The sequence below is a fragment of the Echinops telfairi genome, unplaced genomic scaffold (genome assembly GCF_000313985.2).
Source record: "Echinops telfairi isolate 266 unplaced genomic scaffold, ASM31398v2 ScPeMD7_18;HRSCAF=68, whole genome shotgun sequence".
Taxonomy (NCBI): Eukaryota; Metazoa; Chordata; class Mammalia; order Afrosoricida; family Tenrecidae; genus Echinops; species Echinops telfairi.
Genome location: NW_022103915.1, coordinates 42,663,458 through 42,670,791, shown reverse-complemented (window position 1 = coordinate 42,670,791; position 7,334 = coordinate 42,663,458). Strand labels below are relative to the sequence as shown.

The 7,334-nt window shown below is 45.3% G+C and overlaps 1 pseudogene; it reads right to left on the bottom strand.

Annotated features, from left to right (window-relative positions):
• Positions 1 to 287: 287 nt before the first annotated feature.
• Positions 288 to 1,179, bottom strand: LOC101641580 (annotated as a pseudogene).
• Between the last annotated feature and the right edge of the window lie 6,155 nt (positions 1,180 to 7,334).

Here is a 7,334-nt window from a genome sequence, read left to right as displayed (position 1 = left end):
TGTGCCTTCCTCTCTCGACTGTCCAAAGGAGAGAGGACTGCGGGCAGCTCCTCTCATGAGTCTCTGGTGCTCAGGTAGCAAGGGCAGGCTTTTCCTGTGAATAAATACGGACTTTTTACAAGGATCTTTCACTTCTCTTGCATCGTGTTGTCCATTCCCGACTGCAATGGGGGAAGCCGCATCTAACCATACGTGAGTATCCAATCGAATATAGATTGTGAACCGGTCCCAACAGCCTTCGGCGATGTCCTTCCAGGAGGACATCGGGGTGACGTGAAGCTGGGCACCTAGAGCACAGAGAGGTCATGGCAGGACTTAGACTTGAGTTTGAAGGCCACCTTCTTGTTGCTTTGGGCCACAATCTTGCCCCTGGCTCACCTGGGGATGCCCTGGCTCTCCTGGGGATGCCCTCCCTCCCTTTCTGGTAGGCCAGCCTCCCTCATTCTTCTCTTGGCTGTTCCGCCCGAGGCGCGCCTGGCGCACGATGCCTTCACACAACTCCTGCGCGTTATGCTGGACAGCGGCCGAGGTCTCCATGAACTTGCAGTCCAACCTCACAGCACACACGCTCCCTTCTGAGACAGACACTTGTCAGCACAGCACCAAGTCACTTTTGTTGCCAACCAAGAGGATAGGGTTGTCCGCTGTGTGCCGAGCCCCGCGGAGCTGGATGCGCAGCTCTGACGCTTTCTCGAAGCTGGCGCGGTCTGGGATGGAGTAGACAATCGGGTAGGCAGCCCCAACTTGCACGCAGTGGGCTTGGAGCCGTTCATTCTCTCCCTTCTTTTCCCACAGGTTCAGGAGTAGAACTGTTGCACTGTCTCCGTCAACAATCAGGGTTCGCTCATAGGCATCTGCCGCCAGCACCTCGCAGTCGCTGTCCATACTGTCGTGCACGCCAGCACAGATGCTGGCCAGAGTGGACTTGCCCACTCCCTGCTCGCCTGTCAGCACCACCCCGTAGTAGGTGCTCCCGGACTCCGAGGAGATAGATGACCGAGTCGGTGGAGTCCGAGGACCAGCTCCGGCGGCAGGGGTCCTCAGGGGCAGCAGATGGGCGGGCATGGGGACTCCTTCTGGATCATCAGAGGCCTGCCATCCGGATGGGATACGCCACCGCTGCTGCTGGGGCTGCGGGCCCGCGTGGCTGCGGCGCAGGGTGACATTATTCAGAGTCATCGCTGGGTCTTGCACGGCCCGGTGGTCCGGTGGGCGTCCGTGTGTCTGTCCGCGCCCGCTGGGATCCGCGATCCCGGAGCGCGCTGGGGAGGCGCCCACCCTGCCTGTGCTCTGCTCGGTTGTATCCGTTTTCAAGAAAATCAATAATCTGGGTGCATGTTGATATGGCTACATAAACTTGGTCAGCCAGCCAAGTAATATACTGCATTTTCTTGACATTAAAGGTTTTCTTTCCCTGGACTTTCTAGCCCGACCTCTCCCTGACCCTGCAACCATGGCTCTTATCCTTCTACATCTCTCTCATTCTCTCCAGATGTTTTATGCTTTTCTTCCACTCCCATTTGAAGCAGCTATGACACTTGTCTTCTGGAGCTTTAAATTAAAATAAGTATGATGCATGTGGCCCTGTCCTACAGAGATCAGGGTGTGGTGGGAAGTTAATACACACACACACACACCTAGGACACATTTTTTAAATGAGATGCATCAATGGATTAGTCGAATGATGGATAGATGTACTAAAGCAAGTGTAGGAAAGTGCAGACCAAATATGGTGCCGAAGACCTATTTAAAAGTGCTACAAAGCAGAGCTGTCACTTTGAGGACTCCGGTATGCCTGTCCCAAGTCAGGGAATTTTTTATTTTATTAGTGCAGTCTACTGCTGTGTATTTATTAAAATATGTTGCCTTCTTTTTTTATTTAATCATTTTATTGGGGGCTCTTACAACTCTTATCACAATGCACCCATTGTGTCAAGCACATTTGTACATTTGTTGCCATCATCATTCTCAAAACATTTGATTTCTATTTGAGCCCTTGGAATCAGCTCCTCATTTTTCCCCTCCCTCCCCCCTATCCCCTCCTGCTACCGTTGATTATTTATAAATTATCTTGTCATGTCTTACACTGTCCTATGTCTCCCTTCACCCACTTTTCTGTTGTCCATCCCCCAGGGAGGAGGTTATATGTAGATCCTTGTAATTGGTTCCCCCTTTCCACCCACCTTCCCTCCACCCTTCCTGTATCACCACTCTCAGCACTGGTCCTGAAGGTTATCTGTCCTGGATTCCCTGTGTTTCCAGTTCCTACCTGTACCAGTGTACATGTTCGGGTCTAGCCGGACTTGTAAGGCAGAACTGGGATCATGATAGTGGGGGCGGGGGTGAAGAAGCATTTAGGAATTAGAGGAAAATTGTATGTTTCATCATTGCTATACTGCACTTTGACTGGCTCATCTCCTCCCCACGAACCTTCTGTAAGGGGATGTCCAGTGGCCTACAGATGGGTCTTGGATCCCCACTCTGCACTCCCCCTCATTCACAATGATTTGATTTTTGTTTTTGATGCCTGATCCTTTCAACACCTCGTGATCACACAGGCTGGTTTGCTTCTTCCATGTGGGCTTTGTTGCTTCTGAGTTAGATGGCCACTTGTTTACCTTCAAGTCTTTAAGACCCTAGATGCCATATCTTTTGATAGCCAGGCTCCATCAGCTTTCTTCACCACATTTGCTTATGTACCTGCTTTGTCTTCAGCGATTGTATTGGCAAGGTGAGCATCATGGAATGCCAGTTTAATAGAACAAAGTATTCTTGCATTGAGGGAGTACTTGAGTGGAGGCCCAATGTCCATCTGCTACCTTAATACTAAACCTATAAATATATGCACATAGACCTATTTCCACATCCTCATATATAAATATATTTACATATGTACATGCCCTTATTTAGAGCTCTATGAATGTCCTTTGCCTCCTAGTTCTTTCCTCCATTTCCTTTTACTTTACTCTTGTCCCACTATCATGCTCAGCCTTCATTTGGATTTCAGTAATTCCTCTCGGTTACATTACCCTTGATCACACCCTACCAGACCTCCCACACCCTCACCAGGGTATTCTTTTATCACCTCATTTACATGAGTTGTCACTTGCCTGTCAATTTGTGGTACTGTGGTGCCTTACATGTTGCTGTGATGCTAGGAGCTATGCCACTGGTACATCAAATGCCACCAGGGTCACTCGAGATGAACGGCTTTCCATGGAGCAACTAGACTGAGAAGAGGCTACAAAGAAGAAACCGACTGTTCACTTCTAAGGACTTATCCACAGAAGACCCGATGAATAGCAACAGGGCATTGTCGGGTAGAGAACTGAGAGAGGAACCCGCCGGTTGCAGGCACTCAGAATATAACCAGACAAGATGCTCCCTCAAAGCGGAGTCAACCACAATGATGTGGATGGAGTAAAGCCACCAGGAACTGCATTTCCTGAGGGGGCATGACACAAAACAAGAAGAAACCGCTGCAAACACCTGTTCATAATTGGAACATGGGATGTATGAAGTTTGAAACTAGGGAAATTTGAAGTTGTCAAAAGTTGACTAGGCATATGAAGATGGATCGTGCCGGCATTAGTGAGATGAAATGGACTGATACTGACCATTTTGAATCAGAAAGTCTTACTATGGCTTCCCGTGCTGAGAGTGCCAAAGTGAAGAGAACAGTGTTTCATTCATTGTCAAAACGAGCATCTCGAGCTCTCTCTTGAAGTCAAATTCTGTCTTGTAAGAGGATAATACCTTCGTGCCTAAAGGGACGTCCAGCTAATACAACTATCATTCAAAGTGAAGAATGAACCACTACAGCTAGTAATGAAGAAATGGAAGAATTCTACCAACTACTTCACTCTCAAATTAATAAAACATGCAATCATCAGTGATGGTTGGAATTCCAGAAGTTGTGAACAAAGAGGAAAAGGCAGTAGTTGGAAAATATGGCCTTGGTGATAGAAACAAAGGTTAAGATTGCATGACAGAATTTTGCAAGAACAACAACTTCTTGCAAATATGTTTTTTCAACAATATAAATGGAGACTTCACATAGATCTCTGCAGACAGAAAACATAAGAATCAAATTGACTACATCTCTTCAAAGAGAAAAAGGAGAAGTTCAACATTAGCAGACAAATCTAGGCAGGTACTGACTGAGGAAACAGACCATCAATTTCTCAAATGGAAGTTCAGATTGAAGTTGAAGATAATTAAAACAAGTCCATTAGAGCCAAAATATGACCTGTGTATCCCACCTGACACATTGAACTAATATTAAAAAACCTGATGAGCTGTGGGATGACATCAAGTGCATCATACATGAAGGCAAAAGGCCATTGTTACTTAAGGAATGAAAAGACCAAAGTGGATGCTAGAAAAGATGCTGAAACTTACTCTCAAATGTACAGTAGCCAAAGCAAATGAAATAAATTATGACATTACAGGGCAGTTCAAGGAGAAAAAGTAAAGTATTACAACGAAAAGTCCAAAGACTTGGAGTTCGAAAACCATAAAGGCAAAGCACATTCAGTATATCTCAAGCTAAAAGAACCCCTTGTGGGAAGGGGTTCAAACCTTAAGTTGAAATACTGAAGGAATTATTGGCAAAATACATAATGATGAAGTGTCAAAAGAAGATGGAAGGAATACAGTCACTGTAGCAAAACGAACTAGTTAACCTCCAAACATTTCAAGAGGTGGCATTATCAAGAACCAATGATACTAAATAAATCCATGTATCCCTAATGGCACTGGTGGAAAACAAGGCTCCAGGAATTGGTTGGGGGAATATGAGTGGAAAGGGTTCAACAAGCTGACGAAGCACTGGAAGCACTCACTCATCTCTGCCGAGAACTTTGGAAGGCAGCTACCTGGCAACTGACTGGAAAGACCTCTGTTTGCGCCCATTTCAGAGAAAGTCACCACACCGAGTGAAGGAAGTACCCAACAATATCACTCATGTCACACGCACGCACATTCTTACTGAAGATTGTGGAGGGAGGGTGGAGGGGAAAGGGGGAACCGATTACAAGGATCTGCATATAACCTCCTCCCTTGGGGATGGACAATGGAAAAGTGGGTGAAGGGAGACATCAGACAGTGTAAGATATGACAAAGTAATAATTTATAAATTATCAAGGGTTCATAAGGAAGGGAGAAGAGGAGAGAGAGGGGAAAAATGAGGAGCTGATGTCAGGGGCTTGGGTGGAGAGCAAATGTTTTGAGAATGATGAGGGCAACGAATGTACAGATGTGCTTTACACAATTGATGTATGTATGGATTATGGTAAGAGCTGTGTGAGCCCCCAATAAAGTGATTTTTTTAAAGTTTTTTAACTGAAGATCATTTAAAAATGTGTGTAGCAGTACATCAACAAGTAGCTGCCAGAAGTTCAAGCTGGATTCAAAAAAGGGCATAGCGCAAGGGTTATAATTGCTAATGCCAGTGGATCTTGGTTGAAAGCCGAGAATACCAGAAAGATGCTTACTTGTGTTTTTCTGACTATGAAAGGAGCTGTGTGGCTTATAGCAGTCCATGGATGATAGCACCTAATTTTAAACTAGGAAAGGTGTGCAACAAGGTTGTATCCTTTCACCATGCTTATTCAAGCTGGATGCTGAACAAATAATCCAAGGAGCTGTATTATATGAATTCAGCATCGGGCTTGGAGGAAGACGCATCAGCAACCTGAGACACGCAGCTGATACAGTCTTGTTCACTGGAAGGAGAACTTGAAGCACTTGCTAGTGAAAATTGGGAACTGCAGCCTTCAAATGAATAACAGCTCCATGTAAAGAAAGCAACAACCTCACAACTGGCCCGGCCGACAACACAGTCAACATCGTGATAAACAGAGACATGACTGGAGTTGTCAAGAATTTCATTTTGCCTGCATCCACAATCAATGCTCACGGAAACAACAGTCCAGAAATCAAAGGATACATTACATGTTGAAGAGACAAGATGTCCCTTTGAAGAGTAAGGTGCACGTATGCCAACACATAGTATTTCCAATCTTATATGCAAATGAACATTGGACAATGAATAAGGAAGACCAAAGAAAACTCAATGCATGTGAATTAGGGTGTCATCAAAGAATATTCAAAAGAGCGTGGACTTCCAGAAGAACAAATTTGTCTTGGAAGAAGTACAGCTCCTTAGAAGAAGGAATACTTCCTCCACATATTTTAGACATGTTATCAAGAGAGATGAGTCTTTGGAAAAGGATATCATGCTTGGTAAAGTAGATGGTCAGCCCCAAAGAGGAAGGCCATCCAAGAGATGGATTGATTTACTGGCTGTAATCATGGGAATGAGCTCAAACATGATTATTGTGAGGACGGCGCTGCAGTAGGCATTGTTTTGTTCGGTTGTACATGGTGTCACTGTGAGTTGGAACCAACGTGACGGGACCTAACAGCAACAACATGCATGTGAAAGTTGAACCATACTTCTAGAAGGGAGACCACGAAAGAACTGATGCGTTTGAATTACGGTGTTGGCGTATATTGCAAAGACCAGAGACGGCCCGAAGGACAAATCTGTCTGGGAGGAAGCACAGCAACACCTGCTCCTTATAAGCAACGATGATGAGACTTCAGCTCACATATTTATAGTCTCAGGAGAGACCAGTCCTTAGCGGGGGCGGGGAATCATGCTTGATAAAACCATTATTCAATGAAAAAGCGGGAACGCCCTGGGCTGAAATAGATTAATTGTGAAAACGGTGCAGAACTGGGCAGGATTGTCTTCTGTTGTACACAGGGTCACAATGGGACAGAGCCAACTCAACAACACCTCACAAGTAAGTTGCTAATGGTGACTGTATATGTGCACATTGTAAAATCCTTTCATCTTGGCTGCATGTTTAACATAAAACATGGGAAAGACATCAAGGTAGATCAGTATATGTTATCGTACTCATTTTAAATGCTAGAAGTATGAATATATTACATATGCAACAATATACATGAAAAGATTTCTGGAAAGCTACCAAAAAGGAACTTAAGCTCTACTCATGACACACGGATTCCAGGTCAGATGAACCCTTCAGGAACAGAATTGGGAGTAGCAATACCAGGAGGGTATGGAGAAGGGGGGCGAGAAGAGGGGAGGAAGGGGGCGGTGAGTGCAATGTTCGATGCATAACCCCCTCCCCACCACACACACACATAGGAGATGAACAACAGAAATGTGGGTGAAGGGAGACAGTGGTCGGTGGAAGATATGAAAACAATAATAATTTATCATTTATCAAGGGGTCACAAGGGTGAAAGGGGGGGAGGGAGGGGAAAAGAGGAGCTCAAACCAAGGGCTTGAATAGAAA